The 16,835-nt window shown below is 37.0% G+C and overlaps 2 protein-coding genes and 1 pseudogene across 2 annotated transcripts in view; 1 reads left to right on the top strand and 2 right to left on the bottom strand.

Annotated features, from left to right (window-relative positions):
• The window catches only part of Erich1 (glutamate-rich 1), a gene marked incomplete at its 5' end in the record, with an annotated part of 52,793,804 nt that overhangs the window by 14,050,614 nt on the left and 38,726,355 nt on the right, over nucleotides 1-16,835 (top strand).
• Gpm6a (glycoprotein m6a) overlaps nucleotides 1-16,835 on the bottom strand; it is a 330,034-nt gene that overhangs the window by 217,569 nt on the left and 95,630 nt on the right.
• On the bottom strand, nucleotides 11,888-14,322 carry Pnn-ps1 (pinin, desmosome associated protein, pseudogene 1; annotated as a pseudogene).

Raw genomic sequence — 16,835 nt, forward strand, 5'->3', positions numbered from 1 at the left:
CTCTCAAACAAAAGAACAACAAAAGTGTAGAATGGCAAAATCAGTCATAATTAGCTACAACTCTATAATGCTTCTCTCATTTGCTTAGCAAGAATAACAAAAGAGGAAATTGAGAAATTGCATATACAGTGGCTCATCCTATTAACCACGACAGAACTAGGACCAATCAAAAAATGTTCTTAATTACATGGTGAGAAGAGAAACGAAGCAATCTCATACAAAATGGCATACCCTAACCTAGTAAAGTCATGTTTAAAATGGAAAACCCTGTAGGTCATCACCATTCCCAGGGCCCAGAGCTCTATTCTTGCTGTCTGTTATATTTTTCAGTATAGCCTCTTTCAGTCCATTAAAAAGGTTTATTTTCTCTCTTCTATTATATAATAGACTTTTAGTGATGATAAATATAGGAAGGCTGTTATATTATACAAATCGGTGGAAAATAAAGGTTGTTATTACACTTATTTTTCAGATTTCTCTCAGGAGCTGTTTTTGAACTAACAGTCTAAATTATATCCAATAGCACAGGATTTAGGGATATTTTTATAAGATTTATGTCCATGTATTAGGCAAACTCAGGCATGATAGAGGATTTTATTGTGTTGCTTCTTAGTTACTCTCAGCTCAAAATAAACCTTACATCAAAGTGCTACATTTTGATTCTCTTTGATACATTCTAACACACACACATGCGCACACATGTGCACACACACACGCACACACGCGCGCACACACACACACACACACACGCACACATACACGTGTAATGTCACACATTTTCATTAGATTATGGAAATGGAATGCCCTTTGGCCTTCTGGCATTAAGTAGAACATTTTAGCAAAAATAAATTGAATATGGGCACATCATTTTTCTCAATTAAATCGATACAGCTGGTGTGGAATGCATCCCCTTGTCTCTCTGCCTACCAGAAGCATTTCGAAAGCAGAAATAACATTTCAGCAGGGATTTCTCTTGGTAATGAAAGTTGCAGAATAGTTTCAATAACAGTCAACATTAAGATCCATTAAGTCATCTTTCTTATTGTGCTCAATACCATCAAATTCGAGGACTGAATGAATGGCCACAGCTGGATGCATGAGACATTGAGATTCAAGAAGCGGTGGCATTGCAGCAGGGATAAGGAGCCTAGGAAGCAGTGAGTGGTGAAGATATAAAGTCATCACTGAATTGTGATTGCAGCTCAGCAGTCAGACGAGAAAATGACTTGACATTTTACAATGATTCATTAAGCATAGATATATATGTGGAGGACAGGGAAAGAGAGTACATACAATTCTGCATGCTTAGCAAGGAACACTGAAGAAGAAATTTATAATTTGACTTTGGTCTTTTCTTAAGGCAAGATAATTCTAAAGCAAGGGAGCTTTCCATTTTATCAGACCAATCAAAGAGGGAAAAAAAATGTTCCAACTCCAGTGTTCTTATTTTTTTTCTCCTCATTATTTTTATAGACTGTAACCATGGAGATATTCAAAACCACAGCTCTCTTCCTTCCACAGCTTCTAAGCTTGAATATCTATCTACATATCACCACCTCCCCCACAGCAGTCACACTCAGAATCCTTTGAAATGTACTTTAGTCTTGCTTTATGTCATTTTCTTGAAAATCTAAGGAATCCAATTTGTTGCTGCTGATCTGGGGAAACCATCAAGATGATGTCTATTCCTTTTCAGGGCTGTAGGCACAGAACTGCTATTGACATGGGTAGAATTTACCCTGATAAAAATGTAAATCAAGTGTGTCAAAGTGGAGAGATATACAGAGGGAGAAGGGGAAGAGGGAGTAGGGATAAGGGTGGTGGGAGAGGTGACCTGGAATGGGGCAGTGGGTGGGATGTAAAATGAAAGTTAAAAATTAATTAATTATCTAATTAATTAATTGAAAAGAATGCAAATCAAGCTGAAACATTTTGGGTGGGCATATTATAGGTCATTGAAACAGGCCAAACTGATGAGCATGGCGTCTTGACCTGTCTTCTTGATTCTATCAAGGTGTAAAATTACCCTTTAGAGTCATGTTGGAACTACCATCTACCATAAAGACAAATGACCTGTGCCCATTACTGCTAAACAACTCTCCTTGACCCTCTTAAGTGTTGCTGACCTCTTAGGCATACCAGCTAAGAGGCCAAGTGGATGATGCTTCAATGTTGCTTTGAGTTCCCTACATTGCTCTACTATCTTTAATTTATCACGTTGCCACTTTATGGTAAACCTTTCAGAATATTTGTTGCCTCAGACCTAGGGTTTTTTTCATTCCTATATGGTATTCTTTGACACTCACCTACAAATGAATATATCTACAAGGATTTCATACAGTTGTAAGAATTCATTAATCTGCATTTTGTTCCTCGTTCATCTCAAGCATTCCTATTCTCCCAACTCTTTTTTACAAATGAAAAACATGTATGTAGATTTTTTTCTGCATGTGTGTATGTGAAAATCATGTATGTTCTTAGTGAATATGGAAGCAGAAGAGGACATTTTATCTTCTGAAATTGAAGAGATTTATGGTTCTGAGCCACCAAGTAGATGTTTAGAATCTAACCCAGGTCTTCTGCAAAAATAGACAAGTGCTCTTTTTTTCTTCTTCTTCTTTTTTCGTTTTTTGGAGCTGGGGACCGAACCCAGGGCCTAGCAAGCGCTCTACCACTGAGCTAAATCCCCAACCCAAACAAGTGCTCTTAAACACTGAGCCATCTCACCAGCCTGTTTTACCTATTCTTTTTATATTTTAGTTTTGTGTACACATGTATGCATGTTCATGTGGGGAATGTATTTGTATATATGAGTGTAAGCAACATATGTTGCAGGAATGTTGGCAAGCCAAATGATGACCTGGTGTGTTGCTCTATAACTGTTGTCTCCCCTGTTTGAAATAGGTTCTCTCAGTGGCTTGGAGCTCACTGAGTATGTTCTGGTTTCTTATATTGTACCTTTTTTTACCATGAAAATAAATATTAGCTGTATACATTTGATACTGTAGAATATACAGTAACTTCAATGTTTTTCAGAGTTGTGGAATAACTTTATTTACATCTGGCCTTTTGAAGATCATTCTTTTATATAAATACAAAATGACAGAAGGAAATTTAGGTCCACTTTAAAACCTACTAGAAAATCTGTCCTAATAATAAGTCAAAATTCATTTAATAGCTGTTTCTGAAAAGACTCAAGGAGCAATACTTAGAATCAAACATTCTAGCAGAACCCAAATATTGTTTTTTATATATTGAAAAATAATGACAGGAAAACATTTAAAAGAACATTGTTTAAAGTAATGAAGCCATTTTGCTTTTTATGGGATCAGAACATTTTAACTATACAATAAGAACTCTGAAATTTATATCATGAGAGTCATGGTGTTTCCGGCAATATTGACAGGTTTCACAGTGGCATGAAGACATGCACAGAAGGAAAGGAATGCTATGTGTTAGAAATCAAGACTGTAGGAAAGTGACATGTGTGTTACATATGACAGCTGACAAAAATACCTTGGAGTAACCATATATTTAGTTTTGAGTTGTGTTTTAATCACTTTGAGTGTAGAGACCTCACACTGTTGGCAGTTATTTCACAACCACCACAAGCATTGCATAGCTTTGGAAGCTGTGGGTTGAAGAAGATGACCAAGAAGAAATAATCACACCTTTAATGAAAGCAAAGAAAGAGGGAAGTGAGGAGGAAGGCCATGGAAAGAGAAAACAATGTATTTATATTATAACCTGAAGAAATATGAGACAAATATTATTTAAACAAAAGAAACAGCTTCAAGTGTACATAATATTAAACATAAATAACTTCAAAATACACTGTAAAAATGTACTTGAATTTTGCTGGGCTTTCAAAGTATCCTGTGAAGTTTGTTATAATCCAGTGATATTTACCAAAGTGACTTTTTCAAGGAGAAAATGTCCTGATCTATATTGCCATGTGGCCAATTTTGAGTTACAAATTTAACTGCAGGCTCCCATTGTTCCCAAATTCTTAACGACCAGTAGCAGCAGTAGGGGCCTGCTCGAGCACACCAGTAGTTTCTCCTTTCTTTTGAATAAAACTGTGGATTTGTTCTATGCTTTCTCTGCTTAATTTTAGATTGAATATTTTCCCATGGTCCACTAAGTTAAAAAAAAGACTCCTTTGAATAATTAAAATAATAAAGCCTATTGGATAATAAATGTTTCATTCTGATAAAAACCTGAACAGAGGAGCAGGCTGTTCTAAGTGAGTTTGCTTCTCTTTTCTCCTAGTGTTACTCCTTCTCCTCCAATTGATAACTCACATCTCAGCCTGTCTATACCAGTGAATGAGACCTAAGATACAGCAGCCATCGGCATCATGAAGATGATCATCTGGTGATGTTATTACCATAGAACATGGAAGAGAAACACAGTGGGCAGATCTTGTCCACAGTAACTGAATTTTTGAAATATCTGTCTCACAACCATCATCTATACTCTGCATAACCATGGGAATTGTCTTCCTCTTCTATTACTATGCTTCCTTCCACCTCAAGTTTTAACTACAACCTCTTTGCTCTAAAATCTACCTACTTCTTTAAACTGGGGTTCAGCAATGTTTTCTGTAAAAGGTAAAATGAAATATATTTTAGACTTCATGAGTCCAATAGTTTCTGAACCATTCTTTTAGCAATTACATATAATATAAATTCAGGAACTGGCTATGTTCTAATATTTACCAAAAAAGGCAAAAGATTTGGCCAGAGAGTCATGGCTTGTCTGCAGTCCTTTCAGACAGCCTTAGAAAACAAGGACTATGATCTTGTTGATTCAGCTTTAAGTACAGCACCTAGCAAACATTCACCCATCTCTTGCTATCCTAATCCAGAAACATAAAATAACTCAATACTTCTTGAACTACTCTGAGCAGACTCTTATCACAGAGATTCCCCAAGAGTCTTATGTAGTAGAACACAGTGTGTTCCAAATGAACAGATCCACACTTATCTATTCCACATTGCTCTTCAGACCTTTTCCTTTTTAGGTTGATTAGGTTTCTTAAATGTTTTGGGAGTCATGTGTGTGTGTGTGTGTGTGTGTGTGTGTGTGTGTGTGTGTGTGTGTATGTATGTATATATATATATATATACATATACACACATGCATATACATATATGTCTTATGTATACATAAATGGTTTTGGAGACAGGGTTTCTCTTTGTAGCCCTGGTTGTCCAAGAACTCACTCTATATCATTCGTAGTCCAGGCTGACCTCAAACTCAGAGATCCATCTACTCTAATTCCCAGAACTGGGACTAAAGGTGTGCATCACCACTGCTAGGCTATTTCCTAGTTTGAAAACACCACATACAGCCCAATGTCTTCTTGGGGTTTGTGAATTATTTTCACTTAAATTACGATTTACTTTTTCATTACTTTGATCTGGAAGACACAACTTACAGGAGGAAGGGTTTGTTTGACTCTCAGTTGAGAGGATCCTATTATTAATGGTAGGAGGACATGGGGGCAGGGCAGTTGTGCCAATGGGCAGCATAACTTATCCTCATTTTGGGGGATTCAGAAGTAGAAAGCTCAGGTTAGAATCTAATGTGAATATAACTTCAAGGCTCAACTATCCGTGGCATACTTAGGCTAGGTGGACCAAAGTACTAAAGGTTCCACCATCCCTCAAAACAGCACCATGAAGTAAAAACAAAAGTCTATACACATGAGTTACAACAGCTAAATAATCTTTGGTTGGTGGTTTGGTCCCTGGGAGCAGAGTAGGGAGCATGCTAGAGTGGTGAGACAGGAATGTGTGGGTGGGTGGAGGAGCACCCTCTTAGAGATAAAGGGGAGAGGGGATAGGATGAAAGGAGGGGAGATCAGGAAGGGCACAACATTTGTAATGCAAACGAATTAAGTAACCACTTAAAAAAAGAAAAATCAAAAAGCTAAATAATGCTAAGGACATTCTTGTCCTGTGTCAAGTATATCACAGTTTACAGGAGACTTCTATTGTAATACCCAAATGGACCCACATAAATAGGAAGGAAGGAATACCTGTGGAGATCAAAGCAAGTTATGTATCTCAAGCAAGGATTTTAATGTCTAGTTGGCAAATATCAATGAAGTGTAGACAGGGATTCTTGCGTAGCATAAGAGGTTAATTTCTATGTAAACATAAATGTTGTGACAAGGCAGATTATTGAAAATCAGAAGACATTCTATCATCAGGACTAACAAATAGATTCTTACAGTTAATACATACTCCAAATAAATTATATGCATGAAAATGGTGAGCTAAGAGGAACTATGTAAAAAATGCAAAGACATAAAGAGGACTAGTTCCAGCAAGTGAAAGGAGACAAAGCAAACTCTGAAGTTCTATTCTTTTTAGGCTTACATGTAGTAGCAGAGAAAAATAATCAGAGCATGAAAATGAGAAAAAGAATAATGAGAGAAATGATAATCCATTCAGTAGTGCTTTGAGATTGAGGTAACATTAACAGACAAGAAGAAGCAAAAATAAAATGATAGCTAATGTTTAGTACATGTTATTGCAAAGACATTTAATAAGCTTTCATGGCAAAGGGGAAAAGAGAATAGACAAATAGAGAAGTAGAGATAATATGTGCATGTTTGTGTGTGTGTGTGTGTGTGTGTGTGTGTGTGTCTGTAAGAGAGAAAGAGAGACAGAGAGACAGAGAGAGACAGAGATAGAGGTAGAGAGAGAGAGAAAGAAAGAGAGAGAGAAAGAAAGAGAGAGAGAAAGAGAGAAACAAAGATAGATATTTTAATGATCCTAGCTAGGAATAGGAAAGATATAATTAAAAAGAAGCTAACAAATGGAGTTTATTTCTACTAACTACACATAAGAATTTTTAGGAAGAAGTAAAGTATGTAGTTTAAAAAGGCAAAATGTTCTTTAAATTCAGTTTATAGAATGTTTAAAGATTCCATCTACAGCATTAAATTTTGCTTAAATTTTGTAGTCAGTATACAATGAAATAAGAAAAAAACTATTTATTTAAGTTATTAACAGCTAGTTTGCATGTAACTTCTGGGTATAAAGTTCTAATTGAATTATTTCAGTTCTAGTACCAGCCAGTAACTAATATACACTAGAAAATTTCCTTCAATATTACATATTTTTCACAACAGTGGTAATAATGCTTACATGTTCAATTGTGAGACCTATATATGGTAATACAAGTAATATAAAGAAATGTACTTGCCATACAATGCTGAAAACAATGCTGTCTGTCATTTTTTCTAACCACAACTAAATAAAGCTGTACTTTTGTCCCCTTAGTCTCTGTTGAATACTTTTTTGTTGTCTGTCTAAGGCATGCATATATAGCCCAGACTACATTTGAACCCCTCCCTCTTCCACTCCCTCTTCATCGTCATAAGTGAGGAAACAGCCAATGTATATCACCACATCCCACTCTGTCTTCTTTTAAATTGCCCATAAAACTGCCTTGCCTTTATATGTGTAGAGCAAACTAGTTTTAATGGAAACAAACAGCTAGGATTTCTTTCTAGAAAATTGACTAACTCTGTAAATGAATAACATTAGGGTGTATGCCATTTCAAATACATGGAAAATATGTCAGCAAATTTATATATCATTCTGGTGTCATTTTCAATTGAGTTTAAATTTCTAATAATAATCTCAGTTTCTAAAATAGTTTTTGTTACACAATAAAATTTATGCCTAATTTAAGATTATTTCTAACTAATAGATTCAGGCACTCTTGTCCCAAGCATTATGTCCAATGCTTATATATTTAAAGTATTAATTCATGTGTTTAATGTGTTTAAATACTTCTTTCCAATGCATATATTTATAAATTTAATACATGTGTTTAATTTGTTTTAATACTTACTTTTGAAAAAATGCATAGGTGTTTTTATAATATTTTTAAAGTTGCACTATACTTCTGATCAACAACTTGTTTCCTTTCTCCTACTGTCTCTATCCAAAAGAGTAGCCAGCAATTCTTTCAAGATACAAACCTGTGTAGATTCAAATTTCATTCTAAATAAAAGTTAGAGTCCTTACCATGGTCAACAGTGTTGTATGAGACCCATTGATTTCCTATCACAGCCATATTGCCCAAAACTGATAATCTTCTTCACTTCACTTAGGTATACAATGCTCTTTTCTAAGGCACCAAGGAATCTAGAACCTATCAATGATGTTCTTGTCCCAGGCTACTAGTACAGGCCATTGTGTTTGCCAGAGAATTTCCCCTGGCCCATTCATTCATCTCCTTTAAGTTATTATTTAACACAATACCACTTTCTCAATGAAGTTGGATCTGATGATCATCTTTATAGTCCTAAACCTACCCCAAAACGTGGAATTTTTAGTCAACTTCCACCTTCTTTTTCCAGAGTAATAACATTTTATAATGCAGTACAGAAACCATCTTATTAGTAAATAGAATGTTCCCATTATACTGTATGTTCTTTATACTTTTCTTTATACTGGTGTAAGTATATTGAAGCACTCTTATTTTTGTGGATGGTTTTGAGTGTTTCTTAAGGTTCTTTATTGTTTTTGCATCTCCAAATGCAGGTAGCTATTCAGATTTTATCTCCATCTTCCTGTTCTTTTTTATGCACATATGTACTATACATAAAACTTCTCATGCATCACACTTCTCAGATCTAACACAAAAAAGAAAATTGATCTAGTATAGGCTTAGATTTTTCAAAACCTACTTTACTAAGGTGCTCAAATGCTTTGACACCACTTCTATCCCACCATTCAGGGGTAGCAGAGAAAAGATGGTAAATAGCACAAGGGAATCTGAACCAATTTAGAAGTGGTTCTTTGGGAAGATTCCAATGTCTGTCAGGATACCAGTAGTCTAGTTTGATAGTGTCAGGATACAATAGTCAAGTTCAAAAATTTCTCCAAACATGAATCAGCAACAGTGGCATGACCCAGCAGAAACCACCAAGCCTCTGACAAATCCACAGGAGTCACCAGGAGCTACCAGGACCAGGCAGAGTGCCAGGACTTCTCTGCTGTGCCTCTCAATGAAGTAAAGATCAGCAAAGATGCGAGACCAACGAAAAGTTGCACAGCTAGCTATGCAAGTGCCCAGTAATTGTCTTTTGAGTACTAGTTATACTCCTTCCAAACATACCATGCCTTGCCTCAGTAAAACAACACGTGACTCTGCATCATATGACATAAACAGGAACTTTTATTTCAATCTAGCACTCTAATTTCTCAGCTACCCTAGTAGGTAGGCTTTCTGATAACTGATCATATAATACATAAAAAGATCAGTCTTCAGCATTACCTGCTACCCAGGACCCAAACTTCTTCCTGACTACATTTCTTTCCACATGCTGCTTCTCCCTTTTTCCTATGAGCTTCAGTGTATAGCGGAAAGTTTTGATTAAAGAATACCAGCTCTAATTTTTAGTTTAACACACTCCTTAACTCTCTTAGCTATGATACAAACAAGACAAGAATTTAAACAATCAATAAATCATTCCATATCCTGCAAATATTTAAGTTTTGTTTTTAAAGAACTTGGATTTTGTTTCTTTTCTGGGCTTATTACCTCAGAGAAAGTTATGAGAAGCTATAAAATAAGTTAGCAATGGATATTATTATTATTAATAATATTATTATTATTATTGGAGTCTTTGAGAATTCTTTTATTCATTTATTCATTCATGCCAGGGGAGAAAATAATCCAGAAAGGCTTCATGAAAAGGTAAAAATTTAGTGATCTGATATCAACATCATAATGTTAAAGCAGGAACATCATTCTCTTTGACTGTATAAAGTTACATAAACACTTAGGAGCATAACCACAGCATCTGAGATATCCTACTTTCCCTGTCATTGGTTTGGCTTTGGACTTAGATTTGCTGACCTAGAATAAATTCTGAGTGGCAAGAGAGGATTTGAATGTTATTACCAATATAGAAGAGAGTTTTGAACATATGAAACTTCTCATGCTCTGAGGTATTTTGTTTTTTATAGGTATTTTCCTGCCTCAAACAGAGACTGAAGGAACACCCATTCAGAGCCTGCCCCACATGTGGCCCATACAAATACAGCAACCCAATTAGACAAGATGGATGAAGCAAAGAAGTGCAGACCGACAGGAGCCAGATGTAGATCGCTCCTGAGAGACACAGTCAGAATACAGCAAATACAGAGGCGAATGCCAGCAGCAAACCACTGAACTGAGAATAGGACCCCCGTTGAAGGAATCAGAGAAAGAACTGGAAGAGCTTGAAGGGGCTCGAGACCCCAAAAGTACAACAATGTCAAGCAACCAGAGCTTCCAGGGACTAAGCCACTACCTAAAGACTATACATGGACTGACCCTGGACTCTGACCTCATAGGTAGCAATGAATATCCTAGTAAGAGCACTAGTTGAAGGAGAAGCCCTGGGTCCTGCTAAGACTGAACCCCCAGTGAACTAGACTGGTGGGGGGAGGGCGGCAATGGGGGGAGGGTTGGGAGGGGAACACCCATAAGGAAGGGGAGGGGGAGGGGGATGTTTGCCCGGATACCGGGAAAGGGAATAACACTCAAAATGTATATAAGAAATACTCAAGTTAATTAAAAAAAAAAAAAGAAAAAAAAAAGAAACGTATTTATCCAGGGCTTATTACTTGTTGTCACTACTTTATGAATGCATATTGAGATAAAGCAACTCTGATAAAGACATGAAGTCTAGTTATTCTTACAAATGCCATTAGTCTATAGAAGTCTATTGAGCATGAGATTGGTCTTCTTTATTAATCTCTTCTTACAATTTGAAATTTCATCATGAACAGGTTCATTCCATTTTCCTGCTACACAATGGCATTTCCTTATCTTGAGGGGTTCTAAGCTTGAAGATGATTTCCATATTCTAATGATTTCTTTTTTTTTTAAGTCTGCCACATTTATTTGCACATATATATTAGTGGGCAACAGATACTCCAGGTCCATACAAATTTATAAACAACAAAGTTAATAATCACTTGGTACACTTGTGTGTTATCTTGTTTACATATTCAAGTCTAGATGAACTTCGTTCATTGTGTAAACTTCCATACAATACTTCCTTAAACAAAAATTCTTGAAAACACAAATTGGCATGTTTCAGTTATAGCCAACAGAAAAGATAAGACCTCAAATTCAAAAACCGAATTTAGCAGATATTTTTACCCATCCCCTACCACCCAGGAGGTGATAACTATAACAGATATGACACACTACATTGTTATCACACAAGTAACTGTGAGGACAAGAGAATCTTGTTCTATAATCAGGAAATGACAACCAAATAGTACTGTTTAAGTTATCTACCAACTGAATGGTTTAAATGAAAAACAGAAAAATGCTTAGATTAAAAATTATAAAATGGGAAATAATTAAATGTTTTAAAAGAACTATTCCCCATCAAAGCTGTAAAAACCTGGCAACTCAAAATAACTTTTCAGGCAAATCAAAGTGATGAAACCTTAAAAACGTCCTAATCATGTTCAGTATCTTGTGAGAAAAACTGAAAATGATATAAAGATATTTATTATACAACTGTCAACAAGGACATCCCAAAAATAATAAAAGATGCATATTTATTTCTACAAAAGCAATGTATGATACAGAACATAAAGGAACAATTAAAGATTTACCTATTAAAATATACAGATTCTGACTGAAGAGTAATAGGGTATTTAAAAAAGATGACAAAGGATGTTAATCTTTTTTATCATTATCATTTTTACATATTTTGGAACATCACATAATTTTGATAAATGACTCTTGCAAAATTATGCAAAAAGTACAAGAGTGTCTGGTAAATAACCAATCTGTATTTTCCAAAAAGAATTTTTACAACATGCAATTCTTAAGGCAGCATCCTCTTTACAAGGTAATCCTTTTACTCGTCAAATCTTCTACTGCAAAGAATAGGCCTGGCTTCTTCCATTAACGCCTTTTGTCTTTTCTGTCTGGTTTTCGATCTCTTTCACTTCTTGAAGATCTTTTGCCTGATCGACTACTCTCTGATATAGACCTTTTTCTGTCAGATCCGGAATTCTTATCCTTTGATCCTTTCGTATCTCTACTACTACCACCTTTTGAAGACTTGTGACTTATTTCTAGTCCTGATGTATCCCTTCACTTCCTGTCCACGCTCCTTCTGTGCTTTCTATCTCGGCCCGTACTGCGACTCCTACTCTCACTGTTACTGCTAGTGCTGCTGCTCCCACTTGTGCTGGAGCTGCTTGGACTACTACTGCTGCCACTGCTGGAGCTGCTCCCACTGCTGCTACTAATAGAGCTGCTACTGGAACTACTGCTGCTGCTGCTTCGACTTCTACTCCTGCTTGTTTTATTTCTTGTTCACCCTCTGCTTCTGCTCCTAGTCTTAATTTTATTTTTCTGAATGTACTGTCAAGACTGGCTCTACAGGCATCTCAGGGAGTTTTATAGACTCTACAGGAAAATCCTTCCGCTCAGGAGGTAGATTTCCTTGCTCCTGAATAACTTGAGGTGGAGGCTGCAAAACAGCTAATGGCAAAGTCTCAGACTGACAGAGAGGCTGGGACTGAGTGCAGGTTGGGGCTGAGAATGGGGCTGAGAATAGGCCTGGCTCTGGTGCAGGGACTGAGGTGGGAGCTGAGGCTGAGCCACAGGCTCAGGTTGGGGCTCAGGCTCTTTATCTTCTTTTTCCTCTTTTTCTTCAGACTCCTTTTCCACTTCCAGAGAATTAATATTCTCTTTTCCAGGAGAAAGAGAATTACATTCTTTATCTGGCTCAACATCAAATTCCATCTCTGGCTCCAATTCCTTGCTAGTTTCATTTTCTGAAGGATCTACATTTTCAACTTGATTAGTCTCCATCACCTCCTGCTCAGCAATTACATTTTTGACACTTTCAATCATCACTAACACATCCATAACTTCTTCTGGCTGACTATCCTGCTGCTTTTCACCTTCTCTTACCTCAGTCTCCTCCTCCGTCCTAGCCTCCGTCTCCTGCTTTTGTTCCTCCTCCTCCTGTTCCTTCTCTGCATCACTATGAACTACACCTGCTTCCTTCTCCTCTTCCTCTCCTGCCTCCTCTATTTCTACGTCATTGTGCTGATTACCTGTCTCCTCCAACTCTTCCTCTCGCTGAGCCACCTTACCCTTTTCTTGTTCCGTTTTCTGTTCTTCATTACGTACCACCTGATGCTCTTTTTCCTTCATTGATTGTCTTCTAGACCTAGCCTTCATTTTATTTATTTGTTCTGCAAATTCGATGTGTCTACCTTCAAATAAAACATTCATTTTTCTCTGTGACTCTTCTATTAGCTTTTGGGTAGCTGGACACATTCTTCCAGGAATATAGAACAAATGGGGCTTTGTCTTGGTTCTTATATACTTAATTATCTTGGCATTATGCTCATTCCATTCTTCTTGTAGCTGTACAAGCTCAACCTTCTGTTCCAGAAGCTGCAGTTCTGTCTGTTTAGCATGTCTCTCCTAATACAGTTCTCTCCTCTCATTTTCAACGTGCTTTCTCTCTTCTTCAGCCTGAACTTCACGTTTTTGTTCAATTTCTTGGCATCTCTTTTGCCGTTCAGAGTGCCCATCAACAAGCCAAATATTCGTTGGTTCCTTTGTTTTCCCTTTTCATCCATGTTTTGATCCTGGATAAGTTCTTTACATCTGCGTTCTTTGAAAGTAGCTACAACGGAAGATTGCAGTGTTGGCTTTTTAATATCATCATCTTCTGGGTTGCCTTCCTGGCGTGATTCTCTTCTTGTCCGACTCTCTCCACCCAGCCTACTGACTATCCCTTCCAAGGTCTCTTTGTTTGGCTGGGGGTCCTCCTCCACTATCTGAGAATCCATGCCTTAGCAATAAACTACCTTGCCCTCTACCTCCACCAGGACCAGAAAGGGCCAGCAATCTGGCTCGGGTGGGCCTCACGTCATTCAGGTCCCGCTTGGTGAGCTTGTGGATATTCTCGTCCACATTCTTGAGGCTCTCCTTGGCCTTTTCTAGCTGCTTCTGCAAAGCTTTCACGGCGACACCATCTTCTCTCTGCAGCAGGCTTCGTGACGTCTCTACAGGCCGTGCCTAATGTTTTCTTAAAAAGTAATTCTTTTCTTTTAACACTGGTTTTTATGGATTTGAGGGGGGATTCCACTGCAAAACTTACTATTTCAATATTACAAGCAACAGAATATTAACAATAATCTAGAAAAACAATAAAACCAAGGTGAGTTTGAAGGAATTTATAAATGGTAATGTAATTCTAACAAAAGAAGTTGAGGAAAACTATAATTTATTTCTATGTACCCACATTGCCATAGTACCATGAAAGCTATTAAAAATCCACCCAACAGATGGTTTCTTTCCATTCATTCTTCCCGATAAAAAGATTCTGGAATGGGGGCAGGATGTCAAAACAATCCAAGATGGACACGTTTTAAAGAAGTGGGATCTGGTATGGGAGAGGAATGAATCAGTCCAAAAACATATGAAAAGGCAGTGGAAATGTAAAACCAAATAGTTCAACAAATGCCAAGTCAGGGAGACAGAAGTGATTGCACACTATGGAGGGATGCCAAAATTAAGTCATTTTGTAAATATCAATAGATATGGATTACGTTGTACTGTTTACCATTCTACATGAAAAAAATTTTATCATGATTTGGTAGAATACTCATAATTAAATATAGGATTTCTGTTCACCTACCGTTCCTTTTACAAGTCCATAAATATGTGTAATGTTAGCTTTTCAAAGTCCCCCACTCTCTTCTCCTATCTACCTTCCCACTACATATCTTCATCCCAAATTTCCTTCCTATTTGCATATAGGGCTTTTGTTTGTGATTTACTGCACTTAACTAGAACTGCTTTCATGAACGTGGGTGGGGCTATATCACGTAAAAAAGTAGCTTCTACTTTCCCTGAAACATTTGAATGCCTGTACTTCCTCTGTGAAAGCAGGGACATATAAGCCTCTGCCTGATCTGTGATAAAATGATGATGAACCCAGACTTGCATACACAAACTCTGTTGCTATGAATTTGTAGATACAAGAGCCACAGTGTCAGTGTCTTAATTAAGGTTGCTCTTGCTGTGATAAAACACCATAACCAAAAAGCAAATTAGGGAAGAAAGAGTTTATTTGGCTTACACTTCCATAGCACTGTTCATTATTAAAGGAAATCAGGGCAGGAACTCAAATAGGGCAGGATCCTGGAAACCAGAGTAATGCAGAGGCCATAGAGGAGTGTTGCTTGAGTAATGCAGAGGCCATGGAGGAGTGTTGCTTACTGATTCAATCTTTGTGGCCTCCTCGGCCTGCTTCCTTATAGAATTGAGGTCCATCAGTCTAGGACACCACTCACAAAGGGCTGGGCCCTCTTGCATCAATAACCAATTTTAAAAGTGCCTTACTTGAAAAAATATAAAAGGAAACAAAGGAAGGAAGGAGGGAAGGAAGGGAGGAAGAAAAGCATTGTAAACCTTTGATGTATCTTGAAGGACTGAGAAAGTGAAAAACATTTGACCATAAAAGTGAATCAACTATGGCGCAAAGGCTTCAGATAGCTGTAACAGAGGTATTTTTTGGTCAGGATTTCCCAAGCTCTGCCTTCTATCTGTAATGCAAAGAGATCCCATTTGATGTTTAAACTATATCTATGTGATATAGAATAGATGTGCTAATTTTTGGGTTTGGTGCTGCTTATAAAACCACAGATCAGAAGATTAGGTATAATCCTCTCAAAATCTACTTTCTGAAAATAACGTAACAGGCCCCCAGACCTTAGCACAACTGACTCCATAATGGAATTGCCAATTAAGACATAAAATACAACAAAGAGACAGAATCACCAGCCAAACAAAAACAAAGACCTAATAACATCCAAGTTCATAGCTCCGTGAAAGCTCGTAATGTACTAACCTTTCTTTCTGGCTCCTGTATTTCTGTTTTTGGCTTAGTATTCTTGTTAAGTGAAGCATGCTAAACCAGAACATTGATTCTGTGTTTGTAAACTCACCTCTAGACACGCCCAAATATACTGGGATCCTAAACATCACGTGTATCCCGCTAATAAAGACTTCCTGTTGGCTTAAAAAAAAAAAGTGCCTTACAACTGAATCTTAAGGGGGAATTTTCTCAATTTAAGCTCCCTCCTATCAGAAAACTATAGTGTGAGTGTCAGTTGACCTAGATTGACCAGCACACACAGCATGTCTAGAAGACAGCATTTTATAGTACTTCTCAGCCTCCAGTTCTTCCCCATGCACTCTCCCACAATGAAATGTTCCCTTACCCTTGGGAGACAGATAAGAAAGGGTAGAGCTCCCAAAACAATCAGTAACTACATTGAGTTCTACTAGAACAAATATCCTGAAAGTTTCACCATTTCTCAGTAGTTCCACAAGATCACAAAAACTTGGGAGGGGAAATTTAAATTCCAACTATAACATATGACATTTTTATAGAACATAATATTTAATCACATTACGGCAGGTGCAAACAACAAAGACTTAAAAGTCTGAAGAAAGGAGATTCGTGCAGAATGTCTGGGGTCTGACTTTAGAGTGTTTGCAATATTGTAATAATGTTTACAATCGTGTTACTTTAATGAAAATAGATGAGAAATCAATCTAATAAATATTTTATGCATTAATATTTGACTGATGTTATACCTTATACCTTTCTTTCTGAGGTCCGTGCATCAATTCAGGACTAATTAACTAGAACTTTAAGATATATAACTAAAACAGCATTTTTCATATTTATAAAATTTCTAAAGCTAGCTCCTATATGTATATCACAATCACAAATCATTCCTGGATACATACGT

Source organism: Rattus norvegicus, chromosome 16 (genome assembly GCF_021556685.1).
Source record: "Rattus norvegicus strain SHRSP/BbbUtx chromosome 16, alternate assembly SHRSP_T2T, whole genome shotgun sequence".
NCBI classification, from domain to species: Eukaryota; Metazoa; Chordata; class Mammalia; order Rodentia; family Muridae; genus Rattus; species Rattus norvegicus.